At 38.1% G+C, this 27,104-nt stretch overlaps 1 long non-coding RNA gene across 1 annotated transcript in view; it reads right to left on the minus strand.

The window, feature by feature from the left end:
* LOC123379109 overlaps positions 1-11,902 on the minus strand; it is a 175,545-nt gene extending 163,643 nt beyond the window's left edge. The window contains exon 1 of the long non-coding RNA XR_006583109.1: positions 11,701-11,902. This is a non-coding gene — a long non-coding RNA (uncharacterized LOC123379109). The remainder of the gene's footprint in view (positions 1-11,700) is intronic.
* Between the last annotated feature and the right edge of the window lie 15,202 nt (positions 11,903-27,104).

Below are 27,104 nucleotides of genomic sequence, written 5' to 3' on the forward strand. Positions count from 1 at the left end.
AACAAAGACAATGAAAAGACAAGCCATGGACTGGGAGAAAATATTTTCAACCCATGTATCCGATAAAGTGCTTGTATATAGAATATATTATATTTTTAAAAAACCCTTAAAACAATAAAAATTAAAAACTCAAATAATGAACAAAATATCTGAACAATTACTTCACCAAAGAAAATCTACAGATGGCAAGTATCACATGAAAAGATGTTCAATATCACTTGTCATTAGGGAAATACAAATTAAAAAACACAATGAGATACTACTACACATGTATAGAGTGTCTACAATTTTAAGACAGATAAAGATTGGCAAGGATTGAAGGAAATGGAACTCTCATACACTGCTGGTAGGGATGTAAAATGACACAACCACTTTGGAAAGCAAGTTGGCAGTTTCTTAAAAAGTTAAACATACACCTACCATATGATCCAGCCATTCCATTCCTAGGTATTTAGCCAAAAGAAATGAAAGCATATGTCTATACAAAGACTTGTACCTAAATGCTCGTAGTAGCTTTAATTATAATAGCCAAAACCCAGAAATGCCTCAAGTGTCCATCAACAAGTGAATGAATAAACAAGTTATTATGTATGCATACAATGGAAAATTACCCATAATAAAAAGGAATGAACTTTTGATGTATGCAACATGTATGAATCTCAAAATAATTATTCTGAGTAAGATAAGGCAAGCCAAAAAAGTGCATACTTTGTGTTTCCATTTATATAAAATTCTAAACAATGCAAACGAATCTATAGCAAAAGAAAGCAGATCAATGATTCCACAGGGAAAGGGAAGGGATGGAAGGGAGGAATTACAAAACGCCAAGAGGAAACTTTAAAAATAAAGGATGTTTTTATTATATTGATCCTGGTGATAGTTTCATGAGTACACAAATATGTCCAAAAAATAAAAAAATAAACCAGAAATTTGTTGAGAGATTCTGAAGGATAGTGGTCTACCTGATTTCTTTTCCCTCCTACCCACTTCTTGGATAATTCAACCTCCTAGGTGGGCTATTGGATCTTGGAGCAAAATGTAACATGAATTCCCAAAACAATTGTGCAAAAGCAAACTGTGCAAAATCAGTTACATTCTGTTTAATTGTGGTTTTTTTGTTAGTCATGGAAAATCAATCTGCATAGAAGGAGATATGCCTGTTACATTTGGGGTTCCCCAGGAAGAATACTGCGAAAAGGGATTTCCTATGCAATATTTTTATTAGGGAGGGTTCTTGGAATCAACCCCTGTGAAAGAGAAAAAGCAGGATTGGGTAGATAGAGAAGTCAGGCTGTAATGCAGGCCTAGAAGCTTCAGCTAATCGCATAGACTTTCTTGAGCTAAAGAGACAGTACTATTCAGAGTTAAATCCAAATAGATGATAATGATGCGACTAAAAGTTATAACATGCATACTAGATAGCAATGGGTTCTTGTGAAGCTTGATCCAGTGTTCAAAGGATGTCACCAAGAGCCCAGTTTCTTGCTCTCCGCTGTGCCTTCCACACATTAAGCTCCATACTCTGACTCCATTCAGTGGTTTTCTCAGTTTCAGATTTACATGACAGATCATGAAGGCTTGGTCACATACCTCACATCCTCCCACCAACAACCCCAGTGGAAAATAAATCAGAAGTCTAGGACCTCCTACAGAAAACAAAAGGATTCTCAAAAATAATAATAATAATAATTATTAATTAATTAATTAAATCCAGCAAAACTCTCTTTACATCTCTTCAATTGGGTATGTGCCCATACCTGAACCCATTTCTCTGGTCAGGAAACTGGACTGGATTTGTTGGCACAGCCCTGAAGCTCAGACAGAATCCATTCTTCCAAAATGGAGGAGGAAGGATTTTCACAGAAAGTCTGTGGGTGCTATAACAAGAAGTAGATGGAATAGATGCTAAGACACAAACCAGACTAATACTCTAGCAGAACTACAACAATTTAAAGCAAAGGCACAAGCAGTGGGGCAATTTTAGGGACTGAGCCACCACAAAGGGTACTTTTGGAGAGTAGGTAGGCCATTTTTTGGCTACTCCAACACCATCACAGTTGGTGACCAGTGACCCCACTCACTCATATACAATCTGTTGTTACTTTCCCCGTAAGTAAACATATCTTCATCCTTTCAAATTAAAAACTATAAGAAATGTCAAGAATGAAAAGAAAAACATTTTTAAATTAAACTCTATTAAAGAAATGCTAGTTCAAAAAAGACATAATTGGGCTCTCTGAAACCTGGCAGCTCCCAAACGCCAACAAGTTTTTCTCTTCGCAAGTCTGTTCTCAGCCATTCCAAGAACGGAACGGAGAAGAACAGAGCTATATCGTTTTGATGACAACCCACTTCTAATCCACAGGATCATATGCCTTTGCACCCTGCTCAAAGGAAACTTGGCCTAGAAAAAAATTAGTTTCATAACAAACCAGCCACTCTGAGAATAGAGGTGAGAAGAGATCGGGTGGAAGAATCTGAGACGTGTTGAGGAGTTGGCGAGCTTTAACTGCCAGTTCATATGCAGCCTCATGATTGTGCACGATGACCGGAGGGACTTGGCTTCTGGTTTCTCAGTCAAACCCTTAATTCAGGAGTATAAAGGAACAAAATCTGGAAGGTGTGGGTCCTTCTTGTGATATATATATATATATATATGAGTTGTTTTGTTTTTTGAGTCACTGAGGCAAATACAATTATTTCCAGGAAAAGAGATTACAATGAATGGTTAGCATGTGAAGCATCACCATCATCCTCATCTAACATTTTGAGGAGCATGGTTTACAAGACATGCCAAAATCTCTCTTTTTACAAAGCTTAAAACCCAGACTCAAACGCATGGTTGTATCAGCTGATGAAGTTCAGAGAGATAAGGACACAGGGAGGCTGTAAAACTGGGAAGTCTCATTTTGCGTCACTCCTCTCCCACCCCACTTCCCTTTTGGTAACCATTAGTTTGTTGTCTAGAGTTAAGAGTCCGGATTTTTTTGGTTTGTCTCTTTTTTTCTTTGTTCGTTTCACAAAACACATGTTTACATCAATAGAAACTCCACCTAAGGCATGATGAAAATATATGTGTAGGATCGCTATGGAGATTTAAAGATTGTGATGATTTAGGAAATAGGATTTGAGACAAATGCCAAAAAACTGGAAGAAGGAAACTATGTTAGACAGCCAGAGATCATCCGGTCGATTCTCTTTCCCAGGAACGTGTCTCAGTGGCACTATTCTTGAAGCCTCTTCTTTTATTTCTCCTTCTCCCCCCACTTTCTCTCAGTAGTTACCATTTCAAGGAAGCTTCACACCCAAGAACTTACTGCTGTTAATGAAGCAAAAGATAGTAATGAAACTCAAGCTGGAAAAAAAAAATGTTTTAACTAACTTCTAATAAAGCTTCTTACAGATTAAAGCCATACAGGTGAAATGTGCATAATGCTTACTTTCTCACGGTGCTTTGATGAAATAAGCAAAAGAACATGAAAAATTAGCTGCATTCAACCAAACCTTTCCCCTCATCACCCTGTCACCCAACAGGCCACTAAATACACTGGAGAATGATTTTGAGAAACGGAAGACATGCTCCTTTGGTTCTCTTGATTTTCTCTCATTTCTGTGAATTTAATTTTCTGTGTGAGCATGTGTCTGAGTGGGGCAGACAGATTGGTGCAGGGTTTCTTAAAAACAATTTTTTGCTCCATCAGACACAATATATTCTGCTGAAGGAGAAGAGAGCACTATACCCCAGGGAAAAAAAAGTTTCCCCCAAAGTTTGTTTCCTCAAAACTTTACAAAGGAAGAAGACATCCCTCTTGGGTGATTTAATTTAATTGTTATGTTTTTTAACTTTGTTCTGGGGAAAATTAAGCAACCATCAGCTGCACTTCATAGACAAATACCACTTTTTGGTAGATAGAACACAAAACTAGGAATCGGAAAACCAAAAAAAGAATCCTGGCACAGCGCTGGGTGATTTCATCTCCACATGCCTGAATTTCCTGTTTGCAAAATGAGATAGAGCTTCCCACTCGTCACTTCTTTCTTGGAGATGCTGTGAGGACTAATAGTCTTCACTCTGGTTTTTTTCTTCCAAGAAGCAGAGATTTTTAATGGTACAAAAGACGCATCTTGATTAGTATGGAGAGGGCAACAGAGACATGACTGGGTGCTACATTCGCCAGTTACAATCAAAGGCAAGGCATGTTCTGGGCTCTTGAGATGCTCACAACTCAAAGGGGCATCAGACATTGAAATAGATCATCGAACGTGGCAAACGTCAAGATATACATGGGAACAGGCCAAACTGAGCTGAGTCTTAAGAGGTAAGAGACCCTGGAGGTTAAATTCACAGACTCTAGATTCCAGTTCTGAAACCAGACTTTGAGCTAAGTGAACGTGGACAAGTTACTTAACTTCACAGTGTCCCAGTTTCCTTATCTGTAAGGAGATAATAATAGTACCACCCTCATAGGGATAGTGTTTAAAACAGTCAGTGCCTGACATATAATAAGTGGTATTGTTAATGTCATTGATTGTTAGGATGAGTAAAATCATCCAGGCAAGGAAAGGAGGCGGGGTGGGGGTGGGGGGTAGCAGCATGAACCACAGAGGCCAGTCAGAAACAGCACAAATGATTAGTGGAAACTATAAGAAATGTTCTTTCCCTAAAGCATAAAAGACCAGGCAGATAAGGCCAATGCGTGAAATTCATCGAGGTCTTTGCTATGAGCTTGACTTTATTTTACAGGCAATGCAGAGCCACTAAATGATTTCAAGTACAAAAGTAATGTGGTCAGATTTGTGATTTGCTAAATAATCAAATGAAGATACTGACAGAATATGGTCAATTGTTTGCAAAATGGCCACAACTGTTTCTGTCCTTGTATCCATTCCTCTTTGTGTCTTTGGAAGTGTTCCCGTACGAGATTAAATATTTCCCAGCCTATTTAATAGGGGTTGGCTTGGGACTTGCCTTATCTAATAAAACGCAACCAAGTTGTGTTGTGCCAATTCCAAGCCTAAACTTCAAGAGCTTCTATTTTCTTCTGTTGACTCTCATGGAACCCTGCCTCTCTACCATGGGATCAAGCCCATGCTAACGTACCTAACTACTTAAGTTACCTAAACTACCCACCTATAGAATGAGGAGCTAAATAAGTAGTTGTTGTTTTAATCCATTAAGTTTTTGGAGAGGGATGTTATGCAGCAATAGCTAACTGATACACCCAGTACGAAATTTTTTAAAGGACTAAATTCAAATACTGGGCCTAAAATGGTTAATATACACGTGGACATGCCACTGAAAACATGATGAGTGCGATAATAATGATATATATTTATTAGCAGGAAACTGTACATTTTACAGTGAGCTTTCATGTGCATTCTCACTATTATTAAAAACACTTGAAATAACCCAAGACAGGTAGCCTTATTCCCTTTCATAGAGAGGTTTCATGACATCTGGAATCAAGCAATGGGACATAGAACTGGATTATGGGATTTTGGTATCTGGTAGAATTTTTTTAAACTATATTAGTCTGCTTTCCCAAGAAAAGAAATAAAGATGGGATTTATTTTTTTCATGCATCTATACAGCAACTGCTTAAGAGTTTTCTATGTGTGGGACACTGTGCTGAGTACTGGGAACAGAGTGGTGAATAAGTCAGTCATAATCTCTGCCTTTGCGGGGTGTTGGTGAGGGACATAGGTGGGTAAACGGACCAGTACTAAAAATGTGGTAAGTGTTATAATTACAGAAGTACGGGGCACTCTGAGAACTTAGGGACTAAGGGGAAGCTTTCCAAAAGAAGCAACGTCTAAACTGAAACCCAAGGAATGACTGGGAATTGGCCAAGCAAAGAGAGAGAGAAAGCAATCCATGTGACGAGGAATAGCATATGCAAAGTCATGAAGCGCTCATGGCACATTCTGAGAACTGAAAGTAATTACTCAAGTTTATGAGCTGTTCATACATAGGATGAGTGAGGAGAGGGAAGCAGGAGACAACAGCAGAAATTTGACCTTACAGGATTCATAGAATTTAGCCAGCATCTTGAAGGCAATTGGAAGTCATTTAACATATTTTAAGGAAGGTCATGACATGGGCAGCTTTGCGTTTTAGAATAACTCTGGCTAAAATTTAGGGCTAGAATTGAGAGAGGTGAGGAATGAGTAGAGGCAGGGGGCAATTTTAGAAGCCACGGCAGCAGTTCAGGTAAAGCATGATGATGTCCTAGGATGGGGTAGGTAGCTATGAAGATGAACAAAAATGAATAGAATTAGACTTTGTGTAGGAGACAGACATAAGAGGCTTTGCTGTTTAATTGGATATTGGTGAGAGGGAGGCAGATCCCAGGTTGCTGCCTTGAGCAAGTTAGTGAGTGGTAGTGTTGTTCACTGGTTCACTTAAATGGGGGACACTGGAGAGGAACCGTGTGGGGGAAGGAAATACTAAGCCCAGTTTTAGGTATATCAAGTATAACGTTCCTGTGGGGTGTCCAAAAGCAAATGTCCACTAGGCAGTTGAGGAAAATGGGGATGTGAAGAAGGGAGAATTTAATCTCTGTGGTCTCTTGAACAATTGTGGATACTTTGGCACAACTAGATTCAGCTGCAGCCTGGAAAGACCGCTTAGCAGCAATGGTCTGAGTAGGATGTGCCTTTTCCTTTGGTCCACAGGGGCAAGCAATTTGATGAGTGTCTTCTGGGGGGTTTATACCTCAGGATCAGAGCTGGGTATCTGCAGTAAGTGACAGCAAGCTAGCCTTCCTAAGCCTTCTAATCTGGCAAATGCATGGGTGTGGATGATGTGCAGGGAGCAGCAGTATTATGTTCCAGCCCCTGAAAGAAGGCAGCAATTTTATTAGGTCACCCCTGCCTCTCACCGTCAAATAAACTGAGATAATCTACACTAACTCATTTCATCATGAAAACATTTCTGTGAGGTCAGCACAACAGACAGGACTATCTATCCCCGTCTCACAGGGGAAGGCACTAAAACTCTCAGTATCTTGCCAGGTCCCATATTAGTAAGTGACAGAGCAGGGACACTGGAATTTCAGGTCCCCTTTTCCAAACACTGCGTCTTTTTCTTTTAAAAGGTGGGGAAATCAAGAGCACGTAACGTATTCACTGAAGGATATTAGAAGAATTAAGATAACTTTCTCATTTCTGGTCTGGGAAATTTGAATATTGGTGACGTCTCCAGCCAAAAGTGAAAACTTGAGGACAGAAAAAGTTTGACCAAGAGTAGGACTTCAGTTTTGAGCTGAAATTGCTGGGCAAAGAGAGACCAGGCCGTCTCTAACGAGGGCAGCTCTTGTCTCTCTGTTGCTTCAATCAAGGCCCATTCTTTGGGTTGGCAGGATGGAAGCTGGAGCTTTCCAGGAAACCATCTCCTCAAACACTTCCACATGCACAGTCTCTTTATTAAAAAGACAAGGGGCACCTGGGTGGTGCAGTCGGTTAAGCGTCCGACTTCAGCCAGGTCACGATCTCACGGTCCGGGAGTTCGAGCCCCGCGTCAGGCTCTGGGCTGATGGCTCAGAGCCTGGAGCCTGTTTCCGATTCTGTGTCTCCCTCTCTCTCTGCCCCTCCCCCATTCATGCTCTGTCTCTCTCTGTCCCAAAAATAAATAAACGTTGAAAAAAAAAAAAAGACAATTTAAAATGGACCACAGTATATTGTAAAGGCAAATCAGGTTGTTAAAATTAAGAAAAAAGAAGGATATTACCTAAGACAGTTAACCCTGGCTCTAAATACAGCTCTGAAGCACCACTTAAAATACATTTATTGTATTTCCAGGTTTCCCACCAGGAAAAGGGCAGCATTTCCACTCACTTACTGAGAAGTATATGTGTCTTAACTGATAAATGTGTTTAGATGAAAGAAGCCAAAAAGGGTTTTATTTATTAGAAAATACCATAACTAGAGCATTTCAGGCTATATTTTTCCTTACTACCTTTCTGACATTTTCTTTGAAGGTCGTGGAGATGACCGAGTGAAAGAGGTTCACAGTATTTGGGGTTATTTATGCAACTTGTTGTGGACATACAATTTAAGCTTGACCAGTCTGATCACTGTGGAATGAGCCCTGGCTAAGTGGTAGGGATTAATCTGCCAGGAGACAGTCTTCAGTAAATTATTTGGTAGGATTTTTTTTTTCCTTTTCCTGATTTAAAACATTTTCTTCCAATAAATAATCGAGTTGTATACTGGAAAACGAAAATGACTGACCTCTTCAGAAAGTAAAAGAAAGTCAGAAAATGGAAACTGGAGAATTTTCCCTTCTAGTGTCCACTGAGTGAGAAAACATACTTATTTATTTGAAATACCAGCAAATGGGCTCCCACGTAATGAAATATTTATTGAAATTGCCACTTTGGCCCTCTACAGTTGCTGATAGGGTTTAACGAGAGTCAGGTAAGGAAGCCAGAGTGAAGGTATATCTATTTATTTATTTATGGTCCAAGCAGCTTCGACCATAAGGCTTACATTGGGAAATCATACAAGCAAGGCCATACATGACTGACAATAATAGTTATTTTCCATTTTCATTGAATCATTTGCCACAGCTCAGGAAAATCAATCTTAAAGGATTTCTATATTTACTTAGTTCAGTATTTAACCCTTTATTCTGTTAATATATATATATATATATATATATATGTATATATATATATGTGTGTGTGTGTGTGTGTGTGTGTATATACATGTTGGTTTTAAAGTGCACAATATTGAGCACTTATTCAACAGATTTTCAGAGTTCTATCACCAATACCTTGTCTTTTTTGTTACTCTATTTTCTTTAGTTACCTATTTGTTTCTCTAGCCTGTCTATACTTTGAGAATTGGTTTTATTTCACCAACATAAGCTAAGATTATTTCCTATTCCTTCTTGCTTTGGTCAAGATATATCTATCCAAATTAAGACCATATCTGTTTGAATTGTAACAATTACCCTGTGAAAGCAATTTCAAAACAATTCTTAAAATAAAACATCTGTATGAGCTACGCTCCGAAAGAATGAGAAGGCTCTAGCATTCTAAAATCTTATATACACAAAACAAAGACATTCGGGGGAGACAGGGGGCATCTCTGCCCTTCAGAGAACACTGGGTGATACTGGGGCTGTGTGATTGTTCATGAAGTTCATCATGATTTATTGAGAGAGCTTGAGAAAGTCACTAACCGGACATTGTAAGAAATAGTCTCCAGCATTACTTAAAAGCATTCCAACATGTTTGCTTTTGCTATTTCTGGATTTTAGAAAGCTAATAAATTAATAGAACCGTAGAACTTTATAGTGTAAGTAGCCTTAGAGACAAACTAATCAAAGTTCTTCAAGTTATGAATAAGGAAACTGGGATCCAGAGGCATTAAGTTAATTGAACAAAGGCGTGTAGATAGTGAGCAGCAGAGCAGTAACTAGAAACCAGGTCTCTTGACTCCTACTTAGTGTTTTTTCAACAATTTCAAATAATTACACCATAATCATACACACACACATACACACATGCTAGGAAAACCAGCTATATACATGAGTCTAATAAAGTTTTCGAAGATCACAAATGATTTGAGCAAGCTGCCAACTCATGACCTCCATATGTGTTTCAAAGAATGTAATGGATGCCATGGTATGTTGCCCAGATCCACCCTCCAAGACTAGTCCCTAACTCCCCCAGCTTCTGGAAATGTTGGCAGTCAATATTCTCAACAGAGTCTCCTTCTAGACTCGCTTTGGCTGAAGAGGGCCCAAGGTTAGGCTTTGCAGTGAATGACTAGGCAGTGCCAGGATATGAAAGCCCAGGCCCCTTAGACCAATTTGGGAGCCTTCCCAGCTCCCAAACTCCTCTCAGGCTCAGCTTATGCTTTTGCTGTCCCTGCACTCTGGTTCAACTTCTTCTCCCCAATCCTGCTTCCTTTACCCCCTCCTACTGGTGTTGATCCTGAGAGCCGTACACCCCAAAATTCTGCCTTCCCGCAAATCTTCATCTCAGAGTCTACCTCCCGGAGAACCCGACCGGAGACATACAGTGCCATGGTTAAGAGGGTGGGCTCCAGAATCAGACTGCCTGGGTTTGAAAACTGGCCACACTCCTTTCAAACCGTGTTCCCTTGAGCAAGTTACTCTTTAAACCTCTTTTGGATCAGTTTTTTTGTTTTGTTTTGTTTTGTTTTAAATAAGAATAATATTAAGGCCTACCACATAGAGTGAGTACGTATTATATGAGTTAATCCATGTTGAAGTCGTAGTGTAGTGCTTGGCACAGACTAATTGGCAGTATCAGTCAGGATGCTAAAGGAAACAGATGGCACATTCAAAATAAAGGACTATTTACAGGGGTGTGGGCAGAGCTAAAAGAACCAATAAGGAATGGCAAAGCAGCCAGGGACGAGCAACAGTGGGAAGCCAGTACCAGCCCTGGGTCTGACAAGGGCGAGGAGCGAAAACAATGTTACAGATGCACAGTGTGATGTATACTGTCTAGAGAGGTCTGGGGCTCCAAATGAGGCAACCTCCAACAGATGCAAAACAGGAGAAGAGCTCACCCCTGCCAGACCGCGGCAAGGGCGCTGGAGGATGAGGATATACACAGCGGGTACTTTCCCCTCCCACCCTCTGATTTCCTGTTGGTCTACTACTGGTCCAACGGAACCAGAAGACAGCAGCAAGAGATGCTAGAAGAATCGGTATGCAGAGACCAGCACTCCAGCCCTCTCCCTGTCCCCACACACTCCGGAGAGCAGGGCGGGGCAAGAAGGGCAGAAATGGATCTAGAGAATAAACTGATAACAGCCAGCATGGTTGTCCTCAAATACGAACTATGATTTTTCTAATTCCTGCAATTCCTAGAATACCTGGCATTTGGAGTCTTGCTGTTTATAAATACTCAAGCCAATCTGAAATTTGATTCTAAGATAGAATTGGATTCTTTAAAAAAAAATCAACCTACCCAACCAGTCCAACCAGCATATTAGTACAATATCTGACACACAGTAGGTACTCCGTATATGTTAACTGATCAACTCACTGATTTAACAGAAATGAAATAAAATTTTCTTTAATAGGAAAAGTAAAGAAAACCCTTTGGGAGATACGATTTGACTTTAACATTCTTAACATATTTTCAAGTTACTGAAGAATTTTAGAATTGTCAGGGGTTACATTCACTACATTCCTAAAAAGAAAGTTAACAGATAAATGCAAGTTCGGATTGCTATTATTTCTCACCAAGAGAACGAAAGGTTGCAAGAATTAAATTCTGCATACAAAAGAGAGAAGACACAATCCCTTCCCATAAAATGATTTTATTAAAGGTAACAAAGTATATTCCACTGATGGGAAGTCCTTTTTTCACCTAGGTTTAGATCTTCAAGGGATATTGCAAGGAACAGATAAGAGAATTACTCTTCCTCTTATGTAGGAAGAAGAGTAAGTAAGGCACTGGAGTTAGCTGTGTAACTGTGTATACCCCACCTATCCTTTCGGAGTTTCAACGTTCGCCTCTGCAAGAAAGGAAGGAAGGGAGGGAGAAGGGTGGGGGGAAGGAAGAAAGGAAGGAAGGAAGGAAGGAGGAATTTCTAATCCAAAGGACAAAATGATGTAACTCAAGTCATATCAAGTATTCAGAAGTGGTAGTGTAGTTTCCCATCTCAATACATATACGTTTATGTGCATACACTCAACTGCCTGGGACCTACCTGTTCACCATCAAAGAAGCTTGGACGTTGCCATTCAAGAGGGACTTGTCCCACATCCACAAGGACAATGAAAAAATTAAAGAGATCTCAGAAGGGTCCACCTCTTGATTCCAGACTCTGAACTCTTCCAAAGCATGGAGCCCAGATCTTCTCCAAAGCATTCAACCAGGAGTTCTCAATCTGAGATCTACAGTCTTTGAAACTCTCTGAAAAAAAAAAAAAAAAGGATCAAAAAATATGTAATTAAACAGAGATAGTCCACTGATCATAGGAGATCCTCGAAGAAGTTTATGACCCAAAGGAAGATTAGGATCCCCTGCCCTAGGAATCATACCTAAGCAACCTCCCTAACCACATCCCAGCTGCTAGCCAATCTTTGCCTGGCCACAGAGGGAGCTCAAGTTCCCTCAACTAACATACATTCTACATTTGGTTCACAATGGTAAAGAACAGAGAGAGCTTTTATCCGCGAATACTGTGGCTTTACTTCCTGAAGCTTGAATATCAGTTTACACAATTCAGTTTTCAACACATGTAGTCAGTTCTCACAGTCCAAAGTCCCTTTTTATTATTATTCTAGATTTTGCTGAGGCAAATCTTTTGATTGCCTGAAGGTTTGCCTGCAAGCTTTATGCAGTAGAAGTTTTAAGGCATTGGTAAATATTTATAAAAATCTCACTTCTAGGAATTAAATGTACTATTTTCATGTTTTGAAAACATAAAATGCTTCATTAATAAAGTAGTTCTAAGATTTATAAACTATCTAGCCTGTTTTATTCTTTTTTTAATTCAAGTATAGTTCACTGGATGTTTCCATGATCTTGAATAGCATATTTCATTAGAATTTAAATTCTAAGTTTGGGATTTTTTAGGTAAATACCAGGAAAATTTCTCTTTAACTTGATTAATGTAATAATAATAATCCTATTTGATTATTAACCGGCATTTGCTTGGCACTTTTTTTGAGCCAGACACCCTTCCAATCGCTTTATAGCTATTAAGCTTATTTAATCCTCAGCATAATCCCACAAAACATGTAATATTATCCCCATTTTACAGATTAGAAAACTGAAGCAAAGAGATAGTGGTTAAGCAACATGCCCAGAGTCACACAGCTAGTAAGGGGCAGAACCAGGATGCAAATTCACACAGAAACAATAACAGCAGCCACAATAAAATTAAGAACACCTCATAGTTACTGAATATGCTACTCTATGCCAGATATTGGGTTCAGTCTTTTCCCTCAACTACCTGATTTAATCCTCACTGTAACAATGTTATGTAGGTATTAATTTTAGCCCACTTTACAAATGAGGGAGCCCAGAGATGCTGAGCTAATTGCCCAGGACCACACAGTGGTAAGGGGCAGAAATAAGACTCAATCCAGGTCGGCTGACTCCACAGCTTGGTCTTGTAATTACAATGTTACAGAGATCTCAGTAAAGGAGGGTTGTCAGGCTGTGTCAGACCGAACAGCACCAAAGTTTGCTAAGAGAACAAACATCCCCTTCACTCTGTAAGCTTCCAGGAACTTTTCCTACCGTGGGACTGAAAAGGTTGAGGGTGCTTGATTCTCTGATTTACACCACCCTGGGTGCAGGCTTCCATCCCCCCACCCCCGTGTCCTCCCAAGCATGCCATTGTCTTCTAGCTGTCATGCCAGAAACTGTTCCAAGCTTCTCTCAGATGGACTTCAGAATGAGTGTTTGAAGGAATCTAATGTGCTGTGTTCAGATGTCCTATCCACGGGCTGTGGGGACCAGAGGCGACAAGAGGTTACAGACACAGCCTCTCAGCTCCTGCACAGCAGCTGGCATTCTCCACCCCCACCTACGGAACCCCCTCAGGTCCTCACCACTGGAGACTGTTGTTAATCTTGTGTCCTGGCCCTGGGGGATGAGAATCTGGGCCAAGGTATGTAACAACAGAGGAGAAGTCAGCACAATGCAAATAATGAAAATGCATTTCAAAAGCTTCATGCCTTACAAAGCTGCTTCACATATGTATTGTCTCATATGGGCACTTCCTATGGGAATTATTAGAAACTGCAACTGGTACTTTTGAGTTTTTGTATTTACCTTTGGTATTATTATTATTATTATTATTATTATTATTATTATTTAAAGTTTATTTATTTATTTTGAGAAACAGAGAGCACAAGCAGGGTAGGGGAAGTGAGAGAGGAAGTGAGAGAGAATCCCAAGCAGGCTCCATGCTGTCGTAGTGCAGAGCCTGATGTGGGGCTTGAACTCACAAACCATGAGATCATGAAATGAGCTGAAATCAAGAGCTGGACGCTTAACTGACTGAGCCAACCAGGCATTCTAGTCTCATTTTTATTATGTACTGCACTTCCTATAATGGTTTTAAATTTATATTTGACCTTTTTCTGTTTACTTAGCAACACTGGTACTTTCTCAAAACATATTTAAGTCTATCAGTATATTTTAAAGGATAAAATTATCATCTTGCCATAAATATTGATAGCTTTGCCCTCAATTTAGATGAAACCATAGGTGTGTCTTCAATATGACTCTAGGACTAAGCACCCAGAATTATGAGTTTCTCCAACATTGAAGTCCTAATGTCTAAAGTGATGATACTAAGAGATGGGGCCTTTGGGAGCAATTAGGTTTAAGTTAGGTGATGCAATTGGGCCTTCATGATTGGATTAGTGCCCTTGTAAATACAGATACCACAGAGCTTTTTCATTCTCTGCTTTTGCATGAACACAACAAGATGGCAGCCTTCTACAACCCAGGAAGAAAAGTCTCGTCAGAACCCAACCATATTGGCACCCTGATCATGAACTTCTAGCTTCTAGAAGAATGAGAAAATAAATGATGTTTAAAGCCACCAGTCTATGGTATTTTGTTATAGCAGCCCAAGCTAAGACTGATTTATATATACAGAAACACAATATATATTACATATAGACACATAATGTTAGTAGATAGATGGTAGATATTGATTCACGTGTATCAGAAAGAAGAAACTTACCTTGCATCAGTAGTAAGTAAATAAATTTTAAAAAAGGAACAGAGATCCATAAGAGATAATCTAACATCTGAAGGCATTTTAGCAACAGAAACTTCATTTTTTTTAAGTTTCTTTATTTTGAGAGAAAGAGAGCACATGCAAGTGGGGGAGGGACAGAGAGAGGGAGAGAGAGGATCCTAAGCGGGCTCCTTGCTGTCAGCACAGAGCCCAATGCAGGGCTTGAACTCATGAAGCATGAGATAGTGACCTGAGCCAAAATCAAGACTATGATACCTAACTGACTGAGCCGCCCAGGCAACCACAATAGAAACTTTAAAAAGAAAAAAATTTCCCAAGTATTGGTTGTGAGTCAGGGTCTGAAATAAGGTAGCAAGTCTAACTGAAGCAACCTCAGAAATATGCTGAACACAAAGGCTCCTGGGTGGCTCAGTCCGTTGAGCGTCTGACTTCAGCTCAGGTCATGATCTCATGGCTTGTGAGTTCAGGCCCTGCATTGGGCTCTGTGCTGACAGCACAGAGCTCGGAGCCTGCTTCGGATTCTGTGTCCCTCTCTTGCTCTGCTCCTCTCCCTCATGCTCTGTCTCTTTCAAGAATAAATAAAACATTTAAAGCAAAAAAAGGAAATATGCTGGACAGAGACAACAGAAAAGGAACCTATCAATGGAACTATTGATATTGGCCACAAGAGGATGGCACAGATGGTGGAGGGGAGGATAATGCCCTTGCTTAAAACTTCCACTTTCAAGTTGGGTAAGGTAACATGTGAGCTATAGGAGGTGGGCCTGTGGAGAGGACCTCAACCTCTATGGTTGAGGAAGAAGGAGATCCAAATTTGCTTTTGACAGGTTGACCTTTCATGCCCTTATTGTGGCTGCTCTGTCACTGGAGCCCATGGTTAGTGTGGGTGAGCAGAACAAAGGCCATGGGCTCTAGCAAGCTTGGTCTCAGTCTATTGAGCCCTCAGTGAGTTAAATGGCTCGGCTGAGAGGTATTCTTACCTTCTGGAACAATTATCAGTGGTAGAAAAGACAGAAAACAAACCTCCATGAGCAGTTCCAAGAGAAATATTTCTACAGAGCCACAGAAAATAACGAAAGGGAAATTTGCCAAGAGCAAAACAGACATTTCACTCAATAATTTTGGTGTTACAGTGCTTAAACAGTGAGATTTTTAAGACCGCTGTTAGATCTCCCAAAGCCTTTTACAAAATTAGAGATATTCACTTCAAATTTTCTATATTAGCCAAGTATGAGCAAGAAAAGTGATGGTTCCAGCAAGGAAAGGCTAGAAAGAAAACCCATGATGCATGTACTAATTCAGCCAACTTTAATAGGGGCAGATACAATTCCAATCCTTAAATTTATGAAGGATTTCCTACACTTTATCTTTGAAAGCTACTTTTTAATATTTTACCTTAAAGTTTAATAACAAAAATATCAATCCTGTTTCTATCCTAGAACTCAAATTTCCAAGACAAATACAGCCTATTGAATCCGTCAAAGCAGAGGAAACTCACAGAATTGCTGATCTTTAGTGTTGCTAAATCAGACTGATTGAGAAGCCAGCCAGACTGTTAGAAGAAGACTTCAGATTTTCTGGGTGAAAGTGAAAACTCACACCAATATTTCCCTAATTTTTTTGCTGCTATATTTCATAAACTCTCAGCATTCAGTGTAGATGTTTCTGGGTGATAAAATAGAAGTCGATTTCTAACTACATGGCCTCAATGGATGGTTTTCTAAATTCCCACATGTGATGTATTTTTCTATTGAGTTAAAATAATTAATGCAAAAGACGTGGCGTTTCTGAACTTTTAGAATTGGAATTTGGCTTGTATCATGGTTTTGGAGCTATTTATTCTAGGAAGGACCTGGGCCCTTCCTCCTGAATGGACTTTTTTATCAAGCTGGGTGGAGTGTGATAAATCAGTGCCAAACTGGAAGAAATTTTCCATAACACTTACCTAGTGCTTACTGCGTACCAGACATTGGTCTCAATGTTGTGCATTACAGGTTGACAATCCCTTCCTGGTAATTCTAAAATTCAAAAGCCTTTGAAAACCAGATTATTTTTGGCAGCAAAACTTGACCAAACTCATTTGGCAGCAAAATTTGGTCTGATTTTTAGCTGCAGAAGATGTTAGTGTTCATTACTAATTAGTCCCCCAGATTCCATTGGGTGCATTATGTAATATATGCCATATTACATAACATGTAAACAGAAACATCAATTGGATCTAAAGGCACATGATCAAATGACTATTGCCCATGAGGTCAGGAGTAAAAAAGGTTGAATAACAGATTAACAGTCAATCTGAAAAGACTGAACAGATCACTGCAAAGTTGAAAGTTAACAAAATGATTTTTCCATATTTAGTTATCAAACAATTATTTATTAAGGACTTTCTGTGTGCCATGTAAGATCAATAGGGAATATAAGCATAAGCATCCAGAGGGCAGGGAGTATGTTTTGCTTTATTTATTAATACTTTTTCCTTAAAAAAATATAATTCAAGCAATATGCATGAAGGACCTTAACCTTGAGTACAAAGATCCAATTGTACGTGAGGTGGGAAGAGGGCTGGTTTCGTGGCTTGTGCAGCTAAGGACTCGGAGGCTTTCGTTAAGAGCAAGTTCTATGAGTCAACAAGATGAAGTGACTTGAAGAAGAGGCTAATCGAATCTTGGGTGGCGTAAACCTCACTGATGAGATCAGCTCAGGATTTAACCATCACTTTCAGAGAGATGTAAATCAATTACACTATGTACAGAAGAGAGGTAAAGCAGTAAAGACACTCAATATTATGACCCATAAGCAACAATCGAAAAGCCTGGGAATCTTTAACCTGGAGAATAAAAAGGGTAAGAATGTATACGAACACACACTTCAACTAATTTAAGAAATGTGTACAGGGCTGTCAACTATGGCCTTCCAGCCACTCCGCTCCAAAGAGATACTGCCTCTGTATAAGTCATACAGAGAAAGACAGAAACCATATGATTTCACTCTTATGTGGATCCTGAGAAACTTAACAGAAGACCATGGGGGAGGGGAAGAAAAAGAGAGAGGGAGGGAGGCAAACCATAAGAGACTCTTAAAGACTGAGAATAAACTGAGGGTTGATGGGGGGGTGGGAGGGAGGGGAAAGTGGGTGATGGGCATTGAGGAGGGCACCTGTTGGGACGAGCACTGGATGTTGTATGGAAACCAATTTGACAATAAATTTCATATTAAAAAAATAATAAAAAAATAAAGAGATATTGCCTCTACCACAGTCTCACATCCTAGGTACCCATGAGATAGCCATGCTTTGTATCGCACAACCCATTCCAGTGACTGGACTAGTGGATGACCTATAACTGTGACTCAAAAAGCCAGTCCATAAGCCAGCACACCTATACCAGCACTTGAAGTAAAAGGTCAGGTGGACTTGACTTTCCCTACATGGAATTTGTACTGGAAAACAGAGAAAGACTGAACCAGCTAGAATGGAAGCAGAAGCTGAAAGAAAGCCAGCAGACAGAGCTGGCCCACAGCAAACCAAGATCATGTATAAACTTAAACGATGACAGAACAAAACACTTTGTAAGCAGAGAAACTTCAGCAACAGAGAGAAGAAAACAGAGCAAACTTCAGAGGGTAGCCAAGGTGCTGAGAGGGAAACAGGGAGAAAAGGAAAGAAAGAGAAAATCCGGTCCTTGGGAACTGGTTCAATTCCTGCTTCCTTTCCTCTCTCTCTTCTCCCTCTCGCTCCCTTTCCCTCTCTCTCCCTTGTTTCCATTCCATTTGAATCCTTTTAATAAACTCCCTTTTTTTATAGTAACACGTGTAAGATTCTGCTTGTGCAAATAAAATAAAAACTAAATTGTTCTGAGAAAAAACGAATTAAACCAATTTTCTGGATTCTTGAGGGGTAAACACAAATTGGTGGAAGCTTCAGAGAGATTGGTTTCTTTCCAGTAGTTCATAAATGTGAAATGGCTGCCTCAAGAAAAGGAGATCTGTCCGCCACGGAGAAGTCCAAGCACAAGCAACTAGCCACACGACAAGGACCCAAGCCCAGTATGAAGGGCATGACCGAACAAACTTCAAGCCCCTTCCAGTCCTGAGACTACATTCTCTGATACTAGGAGAAAAGTTGTCTCCCTCCAGATAATAGAGATGGCCTTTATAATCTAAGAAGCCCATAGCCTTCTAAAATAATATTTTGCCTTTTGGTTTTTGGTTAGAGTATTTTTTTTTCCATTCAGTACATTGCCATCTTGAGCTTCTTTTCTTTCCAATAGGAAGTGACAAGCCCAACTACAATTTTAAGTTCAGTAAATAATGTCTTAAGTGTTTTGGTTTTGAGAAAAGAAACCGGTCATTTTGGCACTGATTTTTTTTCCATTCGTTTTTAAATTCACGTGTATTTTTCAGTAAATTTAGTTCATATGATTTTGATTTATTTACACTTAGCTCCCTAAAATGTGTGGTTAGCAATTTGATGACTATGCACCTTTTAATTAGTCTGTCTCAGAACCAGAAAGTCATGTGTTGCCAGCACGACCAAAGTGAAATCCAGATGACACAAATTTGGATACAAATCGCAAGAGCCGTAAAATTCAAGACCATTCTAAACTTGGCGATAAAAGTTCTCTTGTTCCCAAAAGTTACAGACAAAACAAGTTCCAAGTATAAAGTACTTAACAAATTTTTCATGCAGACATGTGGGGCACAGACAAATGGCAGTGGAATAGCTGCCTCTCTCATTGCTCTGCTACCATGATTACTTTGTGATCAACTTGGGATCCTAGGGGGGCGCTGCTTTGCATGAGGTTGTGTCTGTATCCCCAAAGAATCTGGAACCTAGTCAAGAAAGCCAGTCAACCAGTTGCTTAGTAAAGTGTAAACCAAACCACTTGCAGGAGATAGAATGTTTCTCGTTCATAGAATTAGATAATGTTAAGTGTGGTAGGAACCTTGGAAATAATCTTGGCCAATCCTTCACTTTAGTAATGTGTTTTAAATGGTTGTTTTGACATTCTATGTACATAACCTTTAAAATTCAGATGACATTGGTCCAAGCATGAGTTTAATTTAGTTAAAACTCAAAGCACATATGGAGCAGAGAGAACATTTCCTAGGGAAACCTAGAGAATTGTTTTATGGGTCCTTTTTTTCCCCCCACTTATCCTTGAGACCCACAACATGAAAATAGGTGTCTTCCTTTAAATGTCTTAGAAAGAGTGATAACACTACCAGGGTATATAAAATGTGTATTTTATACAAAATTTGTATTGATAAAAATTCTAAACCTGTTTCAACATATCTAAATGTGCCAATTTTCTGCAAGCCAACATTTCATAAATCATATTCAAAACAAATACCAAAAATACATGACTTACATAATTAAACAGTGATGTATTAAATTTACACATGGGCATAATCTTTCAAATTTCAAGATATTTATCCATGCCAGGGTCTATGTATTCAGCAAGGGGATGGGGAAAAAATAAATCCTTAACCAGAAGTCCTTTTCTTAATGAGTTCATTGGTTGAAGTTTGAAGCCACTGCCCTCATGGCACTTAGGGCACCCGTGCCAAGTTAGAGACATGGGCCTAAGGTAGTTCTCCTTGTTGATCTTTTTCTCTCCCAGAGATCTCTGATTATCTGCCCCGTTTATAAGCTTTATTTTTGCTCATTGAGTTTCTTCTAACTACTGAGATTAAAGATGGCCCATCAGCATTGAACAACCATTATCCTGAGCACCCACTCACCAAAGAATCTCTCTCATTATCTCTCACTCATCATCCTTCTGAGAAATATGATTGGTCCTCATCATATAACAAAGAGGAAGCACAATCTCATATGATTCAACGGGTCTTAAGACATCTTCCTTCTTTTCTGTAATTTAAAAATATGTTTCCTAAAATCCCCTTCTTGAGTAAATTCCTCATTCTCCCAAAACCACCGGTCTTTTCCTCCATCTTCCCAAACCCTGTCCCACACTTCAGGACCCTATTCGAGTCTCACCTGCTCCAGAAACCCTTCCCTGACCCTCCAGTCCTCTGTGCCCTACCCCTACTTTGAACCTCTAATGTGCAACCTCTAAGGTTGTACACAAGCTTAGATTTACTTGTTTGTTCCATCTATTTGTCTTCTCTTCCTAACGAGAGACTCCCATGAGGAAAGAATTACGCTTTATACTATTTTTACATTCCTGCAGTGATCAGTAGATTGCAGAAGCCAAAGTAGGTGTCAAATACATATGAGTTAATAGATTGATAAATATTACAGTTCATTTCCACTCTGCAAATGATAATAAAGCAATATTTCTGCAACTAGCTAGAGCAGATTCATTTCCTCTAAAATTACCATTTATAAAATGTTATAAATAAACTTTGCAATAAAAATCATCCCTTCTAATACATTGGTTTAGCGCACAAGCATTTGAGGTGCGGATCCCTGCCTTCCAGGAACTCACATCCATATGAGAGAAATGCATGGCAATAAATTAAGATGCACTGTGAAAAACACTCCCAAAGAGGCAAGGTCTACCACATGAAAGGCCAGAGAGAAAGGAGTACTCCCAGAGGCCCCCAGTCAGACTCTACAACCCAATAATTAACATCCCACACAACTTTCTGGATACAAATTTGGAACTTTTTTTTTCCAAGTGCCCTTACTGTATAAATAACCAGAGAGTACTTTAATAAGATTTATCATTTGTATTAAAGTTCACCGTAAAACAGAAATGGAGATGAGAAATAACTTAGAAACATAAAAATCATAATGTAAATTGTATTTGAGGAATGTAAATTTGGAAAAATATACAATATGAAGTCATATTAATGAAAGCATAGTTAGTTTTTTATTCAAAATAAAAGTCACACTCACCTGCAGCATCTGTCTACTTCAATCATGTTATTTACTATGGTTTTGCTTTTTCATACGCGTGCAATTTCTTATACATATGCCTTTGGACAGGCATAGGTTCAACTGGCTTTCATCCAGGCCTATCTTTTGGTAAAAATTAGTGTAAGATGAAAGCACTGTCTTTACCTATTTTGCAATCTCAATGTCACATGACAATGCCAAGATCTTGCTGCAGACCAGTGTAGCCATCAAATGTACATCTCAAAACTTTTTGAGGTTATTGCGAATGTTCTTTCTCACATCTCCTTTTACATTTCCGGATTTTATTATCCTTATTAGCTTTGTATAAAAATATAATAATTAGATTTCATTTTCTTTCAGAAGCAAGTGGAATATAGCTCTGACATGACTTGACTCACTCCGTATCTTCTATTAGTTATACCATAGCTCATGTGAAATTTATTTACCCTAAGTTTGTATTAATTTATATTACCATTTATAGATTCATTTTGGAACTATTTTAAATATAGAAGTGATGACTTTAAAAGGTACTATTAAATATGTGAATGTTTACACCAAAAATAAAAACAAGTTCAGCTGATCAGTGGCTGGTAGCAGGGGAAAGTGGTTAAGACTTGCAGATCTGGAAAAGAAATGTGAAAAGTAACTTTAATAAAGAGTGGTACAAAGTATAAGTAAAGGCAATTATGAGCTCTAGAGAGGGCACAAAGTAAATTGGTATCATATTTTCTTGAGTTTTCCAAATTATGTTTGATAGTTAAAGCACAAAATTATAACACTGTCCAATGTGGTTCTAAATGTTTATAGAGGAAATATTTAAGATAATTACATTACAGAGAAAAACAGGAATGGCTATTTAATATTAGACAAACTAGACTTCACAGCAAAGAAAATCATCAGACACAATGAAGAACATTATGCAATATAACAATACACCAAAAAATATAACAATACTAAATGTGCATTCACCAAACAACAGAGCTACAAAAAATGTAAAACAAAAACTAGTGGAACTAAATGGAGAAACAGACAAATCCATAAATGTAATTGGACAGTGAAACATCTGTCTTGGATAATTGATTAAACTAGACAGAAGAGCAACAAAGTTATAGAAGAACTCAACAATACGATCAACCAACAGGATCTAATTGACATTTGTTGAACACCTCACCCAATAACAGCTGAACATACATTCTTTTCAAGTGCTTGTGAATTATATACTAAGATAGGGCATATTGTGTCCTATAAAACAGACTTCAACAAATTGAAAACAAGAGAAATCATTTAGAGTATGTTCTCTCACCATAATGGACTCAAACTAGAAATCAATAACAGGAATATAACAGGAAAAATCTCCAAACACTTTGAAACTAAGCAATGTACTTTTAAATAATCCATGGATCAAAAAGGAAGTCTCAAAGTAAGTAAAAAATTATAATGAACAGAATGCCAATGAAAATACGGCACATCAACATTTGTGGGGCACAGCTAAAGCAGTACTGAGGGAAATCTATGCACAAAGTTCACATATTAGAAAAGAGTAAAAAATTCAAATAATAATTGAAGCTATTGTCTTAAGAACCTAGAAAAAGAGAAAAACAAACCCAAATCAATCAGAATGACACATTAAAGATAAGTAGATGAATGAAATTGAAAAAGCAATAAACAATAAAGAAAATCAATGAAACAAAGAGATGTTTCTTAGAAAACAGCTATAATATTGACAACCCTCTAGCAGGATTGATGAAAAAGAAGTAAATTACCAATATCAGTAATGAAACAGGAGATATCACTATGGACTCTGAAGATATCAAAAGCATAATAAGGGAATAGTATGAACAACTCAACACACATACATTTGACAATTGATGAACAGACCAATTCCTCAAAAGACACAAAATATTACAGCTTATCTTACATGAAGCAGACAGTTTGAATAGTCCTATATCTATTAAGGAAATTGAATATGTAATTTAAAATCTACCTCGCCCAGTTCTCCAGGCCCAGATGGAGAACTGGAGAATTCTACCAAACCTTTATGGAAGAATTAGCACCAATTCTACAAAATCTCCTCCAAAAAATACAAGAGGAAGGAACACTTGCTGATTCACTGTATAATGTTAGTATTACTCTGATACCAAAACCAGACAAAGATACTAAAAAACAAAGAAAATTACAGGTCAACATCCCTGTATATATAGATGTAAAAATCCTTCGCAAAATTTTAGCAAATACAGTTCAGCAATACATAAAAATAATTATATACCATGACCAAGTAGGGTTGATTCCACAGGTGCAGTGCTAGTTCAATATTTGAAAATCAATCAATGCGATCCTCCTCTTTAGTAAGCTAAAGAAAAATTCACGTGATTACTTCTAATGAAGCAGAAAATCATTTGACAAAATTCAACACCCACTTGTGTTAAAAACTTCCCCCCCCAAAAGAAAACAGAAATAGAGGTAATCTTCCTCAACTTGATAAAAGGCAGCTACAAAAAAACTACAGCTAACATACTTTTTAAAAAGCTGAATAGTTTTCCCCTAAAATTGGGACTAAGGCAAGGAATGTCTCCTCTCACTATCCTTATTCAACATCATGCTGGAAATTCTACCCATAGCAATAAAGGGAGAAATTTAAAAAAATATATAGATAAGGAGTAAAAATGTCTTTATCTGCAGATGGCATGATTGTCTACATAGAAAATCCCAAAGAATATTAAAAACAGTACCACCACCAACAAACTCCTGTAAGTAATAAGTGAGTTCAGAAAGATTACAGGACACAAGTTAACACAAAAAACTATCATATTACTACACGCTAGTAAATCAACATATGGACACTGACATTAGAAATGTCATACTATGACATGAGTTCGAGCCCCGTGTCAGGCTCTGTGCTGACAGCTCAGAGCCTGGAGCCTGTTTCGGATTCTGTGTCTCCATTTCTCTCTGCCCCTCCCCTGCTCATGCTCTCTCTTTGTCTCTCAAAAATAAATGTAAAGAAACAAAAATGAAAATAAAAAGAAATGCAATACTATTTACAACTGATCAAGGAAAATTAAATACTAAGGTGTAAATCTAACAATATGCATAGGACTTACATGCTAAAAATGACACAACACTAATCAAAGGAGATCTAAATAAATGGAGAGATTTTTGATGTTCTTAGATAGCAAAGCCAAAAGAGTAAAGATGTCAATTCTCCCCAAATTTATTCCTCTAAAAATCCCAGCACTATTTTTGTACATTTAGAAAATATTATTCTAAAATGTATGTGAAAGGGAAAAAGAAATGAAAATAACTAAGACAATCTTGACAAAGTCTAGAAGAAGGTGGGAAAAATCATTCTGCACAATATTGAGTTTTACCAGATAGCTACAATAATGAAGACAGTATGATATTGATGAAGGGGTAAATACGTAGATCAATAGAACAGAAAAAAAAAAAACTCAGAAGTAGTACCACACTTATATGTTCAACTGATATTTGACAAAGGTACAAAAGAAATTCAATGAGCGAGGATAGACGTTTCAATTCATATTGGAGCAATTAGATGTTCAAATGCAAAACAAAAGTAAATACATACGTACATACATATATACATACATAAATAAATCATGGGACACCTGGGTGGCTCAGTCAGTTAGGCTACCAACTTCGAGTCAGGTCATGATCTCGTGCTTCATGAGTTAGAGCCCTGCATTGGGCTCTGTGCTGACAGCTCAGAGCCTGGAGCCTGTTTCAGGTTCTGTGTCTCCTTCTCTCTCTGTCCCTCCCCCACTCGTGCTCTGTCTCTCTCACTTTCTCTCTCTCTCTCAAAAATAAATAAACATTTAAAAAACGTGTTTAAAAAAAAACAAAACAAAAAACTGTGACATTACCCCAACACCTTATACAAAATTTAACACAAAATGGATCACAGACTTTTATGTAAAACTTTTAGCTGTAAAACTTTTAGAAAAAAATACAGGAGGGACTCTTCTGTAGCTAGAAGGACTCAGCAAAGACTTCTTAGGCTTGATACTAAAAGCAGTGATCCGTAAAATTAAAAATTAGTAAATGGGACTTCATCAAATTTTATGACTTTTGTTTTACAAAAGATCTTAAGACAAAGCTACAAAATGAAAGACAATATTTGAAAGCCCCATATCCAAAAAAGGAATAGTGTCCAGAATACTATAAAGAAGTCTCAAAACTCCGTAGTAAAAATCCAATTATAAAGTGGGTAAAAGACAAGAGACAGTTCACCAAAGATAATATAAACATGGTAGATAAGCACATAAAAAATACTGATCACTAGCCATTATGGAAGTACACATTAAAACCACTAACATGTTACTATATGACTATCAGAATGGTAAAGATAAAAACTTAGCGATAATGCTAAATGCTTGTACGGATGCAGAGAAACAATCATGCATATACTGCTGGTGAAAATTTAAACTAGCACAATCATGCTAGAGAAGTTTAGCAGCTTCTAAAAAAACATACAATTGCCATTCTACCCAGCAAAAGCACTCTTGGGCACTTATGACAAAGACATGAAGACATGTTCACACAAAAATCCATATATGAATACTTATAGCAACCTTATAACAGCTAAAAACTGAAAACAACCCAGATCTTCTTCAGTAGGTGAATGTTTGAACAAGATGTGGCTTACTCGTGCTTTAGAATACTATTCAGCAAAAAAAAAAAAAAAAAAAAAATAATGTGTTGATACAGCAACGTCTTGAATGATTCTCCAGAGAATTGTAGTAAGTGAAAAATGCCAATCCCAAAAGGTTATATACTATAGGATTCTATTTATGTAGCATTCTTGAAGTGATAAAATTACAGTAATGTTCTCCATAGGAAGAAGACAGAAGAAAAGTAGGTGTGGCCATAAAACTACACTATGAGGAAGGCTTGTGGTGATGGAAATATCCTATATCTTGACTATATCAATGTAAATATCCTGGTTAGGATACCCTGCTACAGCCTTACAAGATGTTACCATTGAAAGAAATGGATAAGGAGTACTTGGATCTCTGGTATTTCTTACAGCTGCATTCTACAATTATCTCAAAATAAAAAGTTTAATTTTAAAATAGTTCAGTGTAATGGCTACTATCTTTTCAAAAATTCAACCCAGAGACAAGATATGTCAAAAACCATGAAGCGGAAATCTATGCTTCTCCCTTCCAAATTATCTGCCTAGCAATATAAATGAGAAAGGAAGGGGCACCTGGGTGGCTCAGTTGGTTAAGCGTCCAACTTCGGCTCAGGTCATAATCTCACAGTTCGTGGGTTCCAGCCCCGTGTCGGGCTCTGTGCTGACAGCTCAGAGCCTGGAGCCTGTTTCAGATTCTGTGTCTCCCTCTCTATCTCTGCCCTTCCCCTGCTCACACTCTGTCTCTGTCTTAAAAATAAATAAACATTAAAAAATTTTTAAAAATAAATAAATAAATAAATAAATAAATAAATAAATAAATAAATGAGAAAGGAATTGGGAGTGTAATGTCAATCATTGTATTTTGCTGTA

The sequence above is a fragment of the Felis catus genome, chromosome A1, assembly GCF_018350175.1.
Source record: "Felis catus isolate Fca126 chromosome A1, F.catus_Fca126_mat1.0, whole genome shotgun sequence".
NCBI classification, from domain to species: domain Eukaryota; kingdom Metazoa; phylum Chordata; class Mammalia; order Carnivora; family Felidae; genus Felis; species Felis catus.